Source organism: Anopheles funestus, unplaced genomic scaffold, assembly GCF_943734845.2.
Source record: "Anopheles funestus unplaced genomic scaffold, idAnoFuneDA-416_04 scaffold_96_ctg1, whole genome shotgun sequence".
Taxonomy (NCBI): domain Eukaryota; kingdom Metazoa; phylum Arthropoda; class Insecta; order Diptera; family Culicidae; genus Anopheles; species Anopheles funestus.
Genome location: NW_026045271.1, coordinates 24705 through 37056, shown reverse-complemented (window position 1 = coordinate 37056; position 12352 = coordinate 24705).

Below are 12352 nucleotides of genomic sequence, written 5' to 3'. Positions count from 1 at the left end.
TCGTCAGCTTCTATCTCTAACATTCCAAAATATTACTCCTAATCGTTCGAGTGATCGTTTGTCAGTGGACTTTGCTTTAGTAACGTCATACATTTGTGTGCGCGAAGTAAAAGTGAAGTGTTGTGCTACGAGCATTGAACTGAGTGGTGAAAAGGATAATGGATCAAGGACAGGACTCGCATGTGCCACGGGACGCACAATCCACTCCCGTGACGAGGCCGGCGGCGGGGCGCGAGGGCGTCCGAACTCCTAACAGAGAGTCGTCTGTCTCGGGACTGCCATACGAGACTGCAGGAGAATCCACGCCGATGGCCGGCACGAGCAGGTGTGTCACGGACTGTGACGCGATACCACAAAGGCAAGTGCAGGACGGGTCAGCGGCATCCGTAGCAGTAACCACAAGGTTTATTGGTGAATCGTACCGCGATTCCATGGGACACAACGACCACGTGCAAGAACGAGCGATTACGTGGACGCCGTCGGAAGAGCGGCGACAAAGGAGAATCGAACTTCAGCGCGAGCTTCAAGAGCTCGAAAAAGCGGAAGAATGGTGCCGAGCAACGGATCGTTTAGGAGCATCATTCTCACGGCCTCCAGGTTATGATGATCGGTGGGCACGCGAGCCGGAGTTTGAGGAATGGGTAAAAGGCATGGAGGAATCCATGCAACGTGGTCATCCAAAACAAAATGGCCCTTCACGGCGTCAGGCACCTTTGACACGAGGTTGTGACGTGTTACATGATGGCGCACACGTGCCCCCGTTTGATGGCGGGCACGCAGTGCACGAGGATCGCACGCACACTACGAACGTAAGGCACAGCTATCCTATGTACACTTACACTGATCGAGCTATAGGTTCAAGTAATTATTACCCAGCACCCTATACGACTACTAATCCTCTCACGCAATCGCAGTTCCTTAGCCAAAGTCAAATTTCAGCTAGGCAAATTTCGGCTCGTCAAGGCGTTCCACGTGATTTACCGCTATTCTCAGGCGCTGTAGACGACTGGCCCCTCTTCATCGCAACTTACACGCGGACAACTGCTATGTGTGGGTATACCGACGATGAGAATTTGGTTCGATTGCAACACGCGTTGCGTGGTGTTGCAAAGGAAACGGTTGGCCATTTATTGGCGTTCCCTGATGGACTGAAGGAAGCGATAAACACACTACAGGCGCGATTCGGAAGGCCGGATTTGATTGTGGAATCGATGGTGGAAAAAATCCGTAGAATGGTAACACCGAAGATAGATAGGCTAGAGACGTTAGTAGAATTCGGGTTTGCAGTCAAGCGATTAATAGCAGCGGTGCATGCGTCGGGGCTTAGGGGCTACATGTATGATGTGGCTTTGATGAAAGAACTCGTAAAAAAGCTACCTTCAGTGTTGTGCATCGAATGGGCGCGTCGTCGTAAACACTTACGTGAAGTAAATTTATACGAGTTTGGCCTATGGATCGGAGAGTTGGTGGAAGACCTGTGCGGAGTGATAGATGCGCCGGGAAGCTGCGTAGAAAAAGCGGAAAAAAGCGCGCCACCCAAGCAGACAAACCTTCAGCGATTCCAGCCACATCGTGACACCCGAGAGCAACGCGCCGGGCCGGGGCGTTCTACCACGGCCTATTGCAATGCCACAGTTGCCGGAAATGAATATTCTACAGGGGCTGAATCTAAAAGTGAACCTTCGTCATGCATCTTATGCAAAGGATCATGCGGCTCTTTAGACACCTGTGATAGATTTCAGAAGGCATCAGTTGCTGCTAGGAGAACGATCATTACCGAGCGCAAACTGTGTCGAAAATGTTTGGGTCATCACAATAACAAGTGCAGCGTTACTAGTGTGTGTGGCGTAAACGGATGCAGTTTTCTGCATCATGTACTTTTGCATCAAGAAGACGTTTCCGATAAAACACGTGAGTGCCAAAAACAGTCAGGGTAGACAGGCGACAATCGAAACGATGAACGGAACGTATGTGGGACCTACTCACAAAATCGCGAAGCTAGACATAGTAGTTCAAGGAGAAGGTTTGACCGAATGCGAGTATCCTAGCGAAGAAAGCGAATGGACGCTCGACGCGTAAACCCATGTACAACAAGTAGGACGGATACACTGACAACAAAACAAAAGTGCAACCACAGTTGCGAACAGTGATGCACTCGAGGGACATTGTTGGAATACATGCGTACCGCTGTATTCCGACACTTGTTGTCAGCGGGACCCAGCACTCACGATCGCAGAGAGCGATACGAGGGAGAGTGAGTGTGGGATAGTAGGGCAGTGCGTGAGAGGTCAAGGATCAGTAGCAAGCTAGAAGAGTAGAGAAAAGGACTAATATTTTGGCGCACGTAAACACGCGCCTAAAAGAAAATAAATCGTGCTTGACTAAAATACCAGAATCTAACTCTCGTCAGCTTCTATCTCTAACAGTTAGTTTTGGTATAAGTTAGGTTTTTTAGAAAAAGTTAGTTTTGGTATAAGTTAGGTTTTTTCGAAAAAGTTAGTTTTGGTATAAGTTAGGTTTTTATGAAAAAGTTAGGTTTTTTCGAAAAAGTTAGTTTTGGTAAAAGTTAGGTTTTTAAGAAAAAGTTAGTTTTGGTATAAGTTAGGTTTTTTCGAAAAAGTTAGTTTTGGTATAAGTTAGGGTTTTATGAAAAAGTTAGGTTTTTTCGAAAAAGTTAGTTTTGGTAAAAGTTAGGTTTTTTCGAAAAAGTAAGGTTTTTTAGAAAAAGTTAGTTTTGGTATAAGTTAGGTTTTTTCGAAAAAGTTAGTTTTGGTAAAAGTTAGGTTTTTTCGAAAAAGTTAGTTTTGGTATAAGTTAGGTTTTTTCGAAAAAGTTAGTTTTGGTATAAGTTAGGTTTTTTAGAAAAAGTGAGTTTTGGTATAAGTTAGGTTTTTTCGAAAAAGTTAGTTTTTTTATAAGTTAGGTTTTTTCGAAAAAGTTAGTTTTGGTATGAGTTAGGTTTTTTCGATAAAGTTAGTTTTGGTATAAGTTAGGTTTTTTCGAAAAAGTTAGTATTGGTATAAGTTAGGTTTTTTAGAAAAAGTTAGTTTTGGTATAAGTTAGGTTTTTTAGAAAAAGTTAGTTTTGGTATAAGTTAGGTTTTTTAGAAAAAGTTAGTTTTGGTATAAGTTAGGTTTTTATGAAAAAGTTAGGTTTTTTCGAAAAAGTTAGTTTTGGTAAAAGTTAGGTTTTTAAGAAAAAGTTAGTTTTGGTATAAGTTAGGTTTTTATGAAAAAGTTAGGTTTTTTAGAAAAAGTTAGTATTGGTATAAGTTAGGTTTTTTAGAAAAAGTTAGTTTTGGTATAAGTTAGGTTTTTTAGAAAAAGTTAGTTTTGGTATAAGTTAGGTTTTTTCGAAAAAGTTAGTTTTGGTAAAAGTTAGGTTTTTTCGAAAAAGTAAGGTTTTTTAGAAAAAGTTAGTTTTGGTATAAGTTAGGTTTTTTAGAAAAAGTTAGGTTTTTTCGAAAAAGTTAGTTTTGGTATAAGTTAGGTTTTTGAGAAAAAGTTAGGTTTTTTCGAAAAAGTTAGTTTTGGTATAAGTTAGGATTTTTAGAAAAAGTGAGTTTTGGTATAAGTTAGGTTTTTTCGAAAAAGTTAGTTTTTTTATAAGTTAGGTTTTTTCGAAAAAGTTAGTTTTGGTATGAGTTGGGTTTTTTCGAAAAAGTTAGTTTTGGTATAAGTTAGGTTTTTTCGAAAAAGTTAGTATTGGTATAAGTTAGGTTTTTTAGAAAAAGTTAGTTTTGGTATAAGTTAGGTTTTTTAGAAAAAGTTAGTTTTGGTATAAGTTAGGTTTTTATGAAAAAGTTAGGTTTTTTAGAAAAAGTTAGTTTTGGTATAAGTTAGGTTTTTTCGAAAAAGTTAGTTTTGGTAAAAGTTAGGTTTTTTCGAAAAAGTAAGGTTTTTTAGAAAAAGTTAGTTTTGGTATAAGTTAGGTTTTTTAGAAAAAGTTAGGTTTTTTCGAAAAAGTTAGTTTTAGTATAAGTTAGGTTTTTTAGAAAAAGTTAGGTTTTTTCGAAAAAGTTAGTTTTGGTATAAGTTAGGATTTTTAGAAAAAGTGAGTTTTGGTATAAGTTAGGTTTTTTCGAAAAAGTTAGTTTTTTTATAAGTTAGGTTTTTTCGAAAAAGTTAGTTTTGGTATGAGTTAGGTTTTTTCGAAAAAGTTAGTTTTGGTATAAGTTAGGTTTTTTCGAAAAAGTTAGTATTGGTATAAGTTAGGTTTTTTAGAAAAAGTTAGTTTTGGTATAAGTTAGGTTTTTTAGAAAAAGTTAGTTTTGGTATAAGTTAGGTTTTTTAGAAAAAGTTAGTTTTGGTATAAGTTAGGTTTTTATGAAAAAGTTAGGTTTTTTCGAAAAAAATAGTTTTGGTAAAAGTTAGGTTTTTAAGAAAAAGTTAGATTTGGTATAAGTTAGGTTTTTATGAAAAAGTTAGGTTTTTTCGAAAAAGGTAGTTTTGGTAAAAGTTAGGTTTTTTCGAAAAAGTAAGGTTTTTTAGAAAAAGTTAGTTTTGGTATAAGTTAGGTTTTTATGAAAAAGTTAGGTTTTTTCGAAAAAGTTAGTTTTGGTATAAGTTAGGTTTTTTAGAAAAAGTTAGTTTTGGTATAAGTTAGGTTTTTAAGAAAAAGTTAGTTTTGGTATAAGTTAGGTTTTTTCGAAAAAGTTAGTTTTGGTATAAGTTAGGTTTTTTAGAAAAAGTTAGGTTTTTAAGAAAAAGTTAATTTTGGTAAAAGTTAGGTTTTTAAGAAAAAGTTAGTTTTGGTATAAGTTAGGTTTTTTAGAAAAAGTTAGGTTTTTTCGAAAAAGTTAGTTTTGGTATAAGTTAGGTTTTTTAGAAAAAGTTAGTTTTGGTATAAGTTAGGTTTTTTCGAAAAAGTTAGTTTTTTTATAAGTTAGGTTTTTTCGAAAAAGTTAGTTTTGGTATGAGTTAGGTTTTTTCGAAAAAGTTAGTTTTGGTATAAGTTAGGTTTTTTCGAAAAAGTTAGTATTGGTATAAGTTAGGTTTTTTAGAAAAAGTTAGTTTTGGTATAAGTTAGGTTTTTTCGAAAAAGTTAGTATTGGTATAAGTTAGGTTTTTTCGAAAAAGTTAGTTTTGGTATAAGTTAGGTTTTTAAGAAAAAGTTAGTTTTGGTATAAGTTAGGTTTTTTCGAAAAAGTTAGTTTTGGTATAAGTTAGGTTTTTTAGAAAAAGTTAGGTTTTTAAGAAAAAGTTAATTTTGGTAAAAGTTAGGTTTTTAAGAAAAAGTTAGTTTTGGTATAAGTTAGGTTATTATGAAAAAGTTAGGTTTTTTCGAAAAATTTAGTTTTGGTAAAAGTTAGGTTTTTAAGAAAAAGTTAGTTTTGGTATAAGTTAGGTTTTTATGAAAAAGTTAGGTTTTTTCGAAAAAGTTAGTTTTGGTAAAAGTTAGGTTTTTTCGAAAAAGTAAGGTTTTTTAGAAAAAGTTAGTTTTGGTATAAGTTAGGTTTTTTCGAAAAAGTTAGTTTTGGTATAAGTTAGGTTTTTTAGAAAAAGTTAGGTTTTTAAGAAAAAGTTAATTTTGGTATAAGTTAGGTTTTTGAGAAAAAGTTAGGTTTTTTAGAATAAGTTAGTTTTGGTAAAAGTTAGGTTTTTTCGAAAAAGTTAGTTTTGGTATAAGTTAGGTTTTTTCGAAAAAGTTAGTTTTGGTATAAGTTAGGTTTTTAAGAAAAAGTTAGTTTTGGTATAAGTTAGGTTTTTTCGAAAAAGTTAGTTTTGGTACAAGTTAGGTTTTTTAGAAAAAGTTAGTTTTGGTATAAGTTAGGTTTTTTAGAAAAAGTTAGTTTTGGTATAAGTTAGGTTTTTTAGAAAAAGTTAGTTTTGGTATAAGTTAGGTTTTTTAGAAAAAGTTAGTTTTGGTATAAGTTAGGTTTTTATGAAAAAGTTAGGTTTTTTCGAAAAAGTTAGTTTTGGTATAAGTTAGGTTTTTTCGAAAAAGTTAGTTTTGGTATGAGTTAGGTTTTTTCGAAAAAGTTAGTTTTGGTATAAGTTAGGTTTTTTCGAAAATGTTAGTATTGGTATAAGTCAGGTTTTTTAGAAAAAGTTAGTTTTGGTATAAGTTAGGTTTTTTAGAAAAAGTTAGTTTTGGTATGAGTTAGGTTTTTTAGAAAAAGTTAGTTTTGGTATAAGTTAGGTTTTTATGAAAAAGTTAGGTTTTTTCGAAAAAGTTAGTTTTTGTAAAAGTTAGGTTTTTTCGAAAAAGTAAGGTTTTTTAGAAAAAGTTAGTTTTGGTATAAGTTAGGTTTTTTAGAAAAAGTTAGTTTTGGTATAAGTTAGGTTTTTTAGAAAAAGTTAGTTTTGGTATAAGTTAGGTTTTTATGAAAAAGTTAGGTTTTTTCGAAAAAGTTAGTTTTGGTAAAAGTTAGGTTTTTAAGAAAAAGTTAGTTTTGGTATAAGTTAGGTTTTTATGAAAAAGTTAGGTTTTTTCGAAAAAGTTAGTTTTGGTAAAAGTTAGGTTTTTAAGAAAAAGTTAGTTTTGGTAAAAGTTAGGTTTTTTCGAAAAAGTAAGGTTTTTTAGAAAAAGTTAGTTTTGGTATAAGTTAGGTTTTTTCGAAAAAGTTAGTTTTGGTATAAGTTAGGTTTTTAAGAAAAAGTTAGTTTTGGTATAAGTTAGGTTTTTTCGAAAAAGTTAGTTTTGGTACAAGTTAGGTTTTTGAGAAAAAGTTAGTTTTGGTATAAGTTAGGTTTTTAAGAAAAAGTTAGTTTTGGTATAAGTTAGGTTTTTTCGAAAAAGTTAGTTTTGGTATAAGTTAGGTTTTTATGAAAAAGTTAGGTTTTTTCGAAAAAGTTAGTTTTGGTAAAAGTTAGGTTTTTTCGAAAAAGTAAGGTTTTTTAGAAAAAGTTAGTTTTGGTAAAAGTTAGGTTTTTAAGAAAAAGTTAGTTTTGGTATAAGATAGGTTTTTATGAAAAAGTTAGGTTTTTTCGAAAAAGTTAGTTTTGGTAAAAGTTAGGTTTTTTCGAAAAAGTTAGTTTTGGTATAAGTTAGGTTTTTTCGAAAAAGTTAGTTTTGGTATAAGTTAGGTTTTTAAGAAAAAGTTAGTTTTGATATAAGTTAGGTTTTTTAGAAAAAGTTAGTTTTGGTATAAGTTAGGTTTTTTCGAAAAAGTTAGTTTTGGTATAAGTCAGGTTTTTTAGAAAAAGTTAGTTTTGGTATAAGTTAGGTTTTTTAGAAAAAGTTAGTTTTGGTATAAGTTAGGTTTTTTCGAAAAAGTTAGTTTTGGTATAAGTTAGGTTTTTTAGAAAAAGTTAGTTTTGGTATAAGTTAGGTTTTTTCGAAAAAGTTAGTTTTGGTATAAGTTAGGTTTTTAAGAAAAAGTTAGTTTTGGTATAAGTTAGGTTTTTTCGAAAAAGTTAGTTTTGTTACAAGTTAGGTTTTTAGAAAAAGTTAGTTTTGGTATAAGTTAGGTTTTTTCGAAAAAGTTAGTATTGGTATAAGTCAGGTTTTTTAGAAAAAGTTAGTTTTGGTATAAGTTAGGTTTTTTAAAAAAGTTAGTTTTGGTATAAGTTAGGTTTTTTAGAAAAAGTTAGTTTTGGTATAAGTTAGGTTTTTTCGAAAAAGTTAGTTTTGGTAAAAGTTAGGTTTTTAAGAAAAAGTTAGTTTTGGTATAAGTTAGGTTTTTATGAAAAAGTTAGGTTTTTTCGAAAAAGTTAGTTTTGGTAAAAGTTAGGTTTTTTCGAAAAAGTAAGGTTTTTTAGAAAAAGTTAGTTTTGGTATAAGTTAGGTTTTTTAGAAAAAGTTAGTTTTGGTATAAGTTAGGTTTTTTAGAAAAAGTTAGTTTTGGTATAAGTTAGGTTTTTTAGAAAAAGTTAGTTTTGGTATAAGTTAGGTTTTTTCGAAAAAGTTAGTTTTGGTAAAAGTTAGGTTTTTAAGAAAAAGTTAGTTTTGGTATAAGTTAGGTTTTTATGAAAAAGTTAGTTTTGGTATAAGTTAGGTTTTTTAGAAAAAGTTAGTTTTGGTATAAGTTAGGTTTTTTCGAAAAAGTTAGTTTTGGTAAAAGTTAGGTTTTTAAGAAAAAGTTAGTTTTGGTTAAAGTTAGGTTTTTTCGAAAAAGTAAGGTTTTTTAGAAAAAGTTAGTTTTGGTATAAGTTAGGTTTTTTCGAAAAAGTTAGTTTTGGTATAAGTTAGGTTTTTAAGAAAAAGTTAGTTTTGGTATAAGTTAGGTTTTTTAGAAAAAGTTAGTTTTGGTATAAGTTAGGTTTTTGAGAAAAAGTTAGTTTTGGTATAAGTTAGGTTTTTTAGAAAAAGTTAGTTTTGGTATAAGTTAGGTTTTTTCGAAAAAGTTAGTTTTGGTATAAGTTAGGTTTTTTCGAAAAAGTTAGTTTTGGTATAAATTAGGTTTTTTCGAAAAAGTTAGTTTTGGTATAAGTTATTTTTTTTCGAAAAAGTTAGTTTTGGTATAAGTTAGGTTTTTTAGAAAAAGTTAGTTTTGGTATAAGTTAGGTTTTTTCGAAAAAGTTAGTTTTGGTATAAGTTAGGTTTTTTAGAAAAAGTTAGTTTTGGTATAAGTTAGGTTTTTTCGAAAAAGTTAGTTTTGGTATAAGTTAGGTTTTTAAGAAAAAGTTAGTTTTGGTATAAGTTAGGTTTTTTCGAAAAAGTTAGTTTTGGTATAAGTTAGGTTTTTGAGAAAAAGTTAGTTTTGGTATAAGTTAGGTTTTTTCGAAAAAGTTAGTTTTGGTATAAGTTAGGTTTTTTCGAAAAAGTTAGTTTTGGTATAAGTTAGGTTTTTCCGAAAAAGTTAGTTTTGGTATAAGTTAGGTTTTTTAGAAAAAGTTAGGTTTTTTCGAAAAAGTTAGTTTTGGTATAAGTTAGGTTTTTTCGAAAAAGTTAGTTTTGGTATAAGTTAGGTTTTTTAGAAAAAGTTAGTTTTGGTATAAGTTAGGTTTTTTCGAAAAAGTTAGTTTTGGTATAAGTTAGGTTTTTTCGAAAAAGTTAGTTTTGGTATAAGTTAGGTTTTTAAGAAAAAGTTAGTTTTGGTATAAGTTAGGTTTTTTCGAAAAAGTTAGTTTTGGTATAAGTTAGGTTTTTTAGAAAAAGTTAGTTTTGGTATAAGTTAGGTTTTTTCGAAAAAGTTAGTTTTGGTATAAGTTAGGTTTTTTCGAAAAAGTTAGTTTTGGTATAAGTTAGGTTTTTGAGAAAAAGTTAGTTTTGGTATAAGTTAGGTTTTTTAGAAAAAGTTAGTTTTGGTATAAGTTAGGTTTTTTCGAAAAAGTTAGTTTTGGTATAAGTTAGGTTTTTTCGAAAAAAGTTAGTTTTGGTATAAGTTAGGTTTTTTAGAAAAAGTTAGTTTTGGTATAAATTAGGTTTTTTCGAAAAAGTTAGTTTTGGTATAAGTTAGGTTTTTTCGAAAAAGTTAGTTTTGGTATAAGTTAGGTTTTTTCGAAAAAGTTAGTTTTGGTATAAGTTAGGTTTTTTTAGAAAAAGTTAGTTTTGGTATAAGTTAGGTTTTTTCGAAAAAGTTAGTTTTGGTATAAGTTAGGTTTTTGAGAAAAAGTTAGTTTTGGTATAAGTTAGGTTTTTTAGAAAAAGTTAGTTTTGGTATAAGTTAGGTTTTTTCGAAAAAGTAAGGTTTTTAAAAAAAAGTTAGTTTTGGTATAAGTTAGGTTTTTTCGAAAAAGTTAGTTTTGGTATAAGTTAGGTTTTTTCGAAAAAGTTAGTTTTGGTATAAGTTAGGTTTTTAAGAAAAAGTTAGTTTTGGTATAAGTTAGGTTTTTATGAAAAAGTTAGTTTTGGTATAAGTTAGGTTTTTTCGAAAAAGTTAGTTTTGGTATAAGTTAGGTTTTTTCGAAAAAGTTAGTTTTGGTATAAGTTAGGTTTTTTAGAAAAAGTTAGGTTTTTTCGAAAAAGTTAGTTTTGGTATAAGTTAGGTTTTTTCGAAAAAGTTAGTTTTGGTATAAGTTAGGTTTTTTAGAAAAAGTTAGTTTTGGTATAAGTTAGGTTTTTTCGAAAAAGTTAGTTTTGGTATAAGTTAGGTTTTTTCGAAAAAGTTAGTTTTGGTATAAGTTAGGTTTTTAAGAAAAAGTTAGTTTTGGTATAAGTTAGGTTTTTTCGAAAAAGTTAGTTTTGGTATAAATTAGGTTTTTTCGAAAAAGTTAGTTTTGGTATAAGTTAGGTTTTTTCGAAAAAGTTAGTTTTGGTATAAGTTAGGTTTTTTAGAAAAAGTTAGTTTTGGTATAAGTTAGGTTTTTTCGAAAAAGTTAGTTTTGGTATAAGTTAGGTTTTTAAGAAAAAGTTAGTTTTGGTATAAGTTAGGTTTTTTCGAAAAAGTTAGTTTTGGTATAAGTTAGGTTTTTATGAAAAAGTTAGTTTTGGTATAAGTTAGGTTTTTTCGAAAAAGTTAGTTTTGGTATAAGTTAGGTTTTTTCGAAAAAGTTAGTTTTGGTATAAGTTAGGTTTTTTCGAAAAAGTTAGTTTTGGTATAAGTTAGGTTTTTTAGAAAAAGTTAGGTTTTTTCGAAAAAGTTAGTTTTGGTATAAGTTAGGTTTTTTCGAAAAAGTTAGTTTTGGTATAAGTTAGGTTTTTTAGAAAAAGTTAGTTTTGGTATAAGTTAGGTTTTTTCGAAAAAGTTAGTTTTGGTATAAGTTAGGTTTTTTCGAAAAAGTTAGTTTTGGTATAAGTTAGGTTTTTAAGAAAAAGTTAGTTTTGGTATAAGTTAGGTTTTTTCGAAAAAGTTAGTTTTGGTATAAGTTAGGTTTTTTAGAAAAAGTTAGTTTTGGTATAAGTTAGGTTTTTTCGAAAAAGTTAGTTTTGGTATAAGTTAGGTTTTTTCGAAAAAGTTAGTTTTGGTATAAGTTAGGTTTTTGAGAAAAAGTTAGTTTTGGTATAAGTTAGGTTTTTTAGAAAAAGTTAGTTTTGGTATAAGTTAGGTTTTTTCGAAAAAGTTAGTTTTGGTATAAGTTAGGTTTTTTCGAAAAAGTTAGTTTTGGTATAAGTTAGGTTTTTTAGAAAAAGTTAGTTTTGGTATAAATTAGGTTTTTTCGAAAAAGTTAGTTTTGGTATAAGTTAGGTTTTTTCGAAAAAGTTAGTTTTGGTATAAGTTAGGTTTTTTCGAAAAAGTTAGTTTTGGTATAAGTTAGGTTTTTTTAGAAAAAGTTAGTTTTGGTATAAGTTAGGTTTTTTCGAAAAAGTTAGTTTTGGTATAAGTTAGGTTTTTGAGAAAAAGTTAGTTTTGGTATAAGTTAGGTTTTTTAGAAAAAGTTAGTTTTGGTATAAGTTAGGTTTTTTCGAAAAAGTAAGGTTTTTAAAAAAAAGTTAGTTTTGGTATAAGTTAGGTTTTTTCGAAAAAGTTAGTTTTGGTATAAGTTAGGTTTTTTCGAAAAAGTTAGTTTTGGTATAAGTTAGGTTTTTTAGAAAAAGTTAGTTTTGGTATAAGTTAGGTTTTTATGAAAAAGTTAGTTTTGGTATAAGTTAGGTTTTTTCGAAAAAGTTAGTTTTGGTATAAGTTAGGTTTTTAAAAAAAAGTTAGTTTTGGTATAAGTTAGGTTTTTTAGAAAAAGTTAGTTTTGGTATAAGTTAGGTTTTTTAGAAAAAGTTAGTTTTGGTATAAGTTAGGTTTTTAAGAAAAAGTTAGTTTTGGTATAAGTTAGGTTTTTATGAAAAAGTTAGGTTTTTTCGAAAAAGTTAGTTTTGGTAAAAGTTAGGTTTTTAAGAAAAAGTTAGGTTTTTTAGAAAAAGTTAGTTTTGGTATAAGTTAGGTTTTTATGAAAAAGTTAGTTTTGGTATAAGTTAGGTTTTTTATGAAAAAGTTAGTTTTGGTATAAGTTAGGTTTTTATGAAAAAGTTAGGTTTTTTCGAAAAAGTTAGTTTTGGTAAAAGTTAGGTTTTTTCGAAAAAGTAAGGTTTTTTAGAAAAAGTTAGTTTTGGTATAAGTTAGGTTTTTTCGAAAAAGTTAGTTTTGGTATAAGTTAGGTTTTTAAGAAAAAGTTAGTTTTGGTATAAATTAGGTTTTTTCGAAAAAGTTAGTTTTGGTATAAATTAGGTTTTTTCGAAAAAGTTAGTTTTGGTATAAGTTAGGTTTTTTAGAAAAAGTTAGTTTTGGTATAAGTTAGGTTTTTTCGAAAAAGTTAGTTTTGGTATAAGTTAGGTTTTTAAGAAAAAGTTAGTTTTGGTATAAGTTAGGTTTTTTCGAAAAAGTTAGTTTTGGTATAAGTTAGGTTTTTTAGAAAAAGTTAGTTTTGGTATAAGTTAGGTTTTTTCGAAAAAGTTAGTTTTGGTATAAGTTAGGTTTTTTCGAAAAAGTTAGTTTTGGTATAAGTTAGGTTTTTGAGAAAAAGTTAGTTTTGGTATAAGTTAGGTTTTTTATGAAAAAGTTAGTTTTGGTATAAGTTAGGTTTTTTCGAAAAAGTTA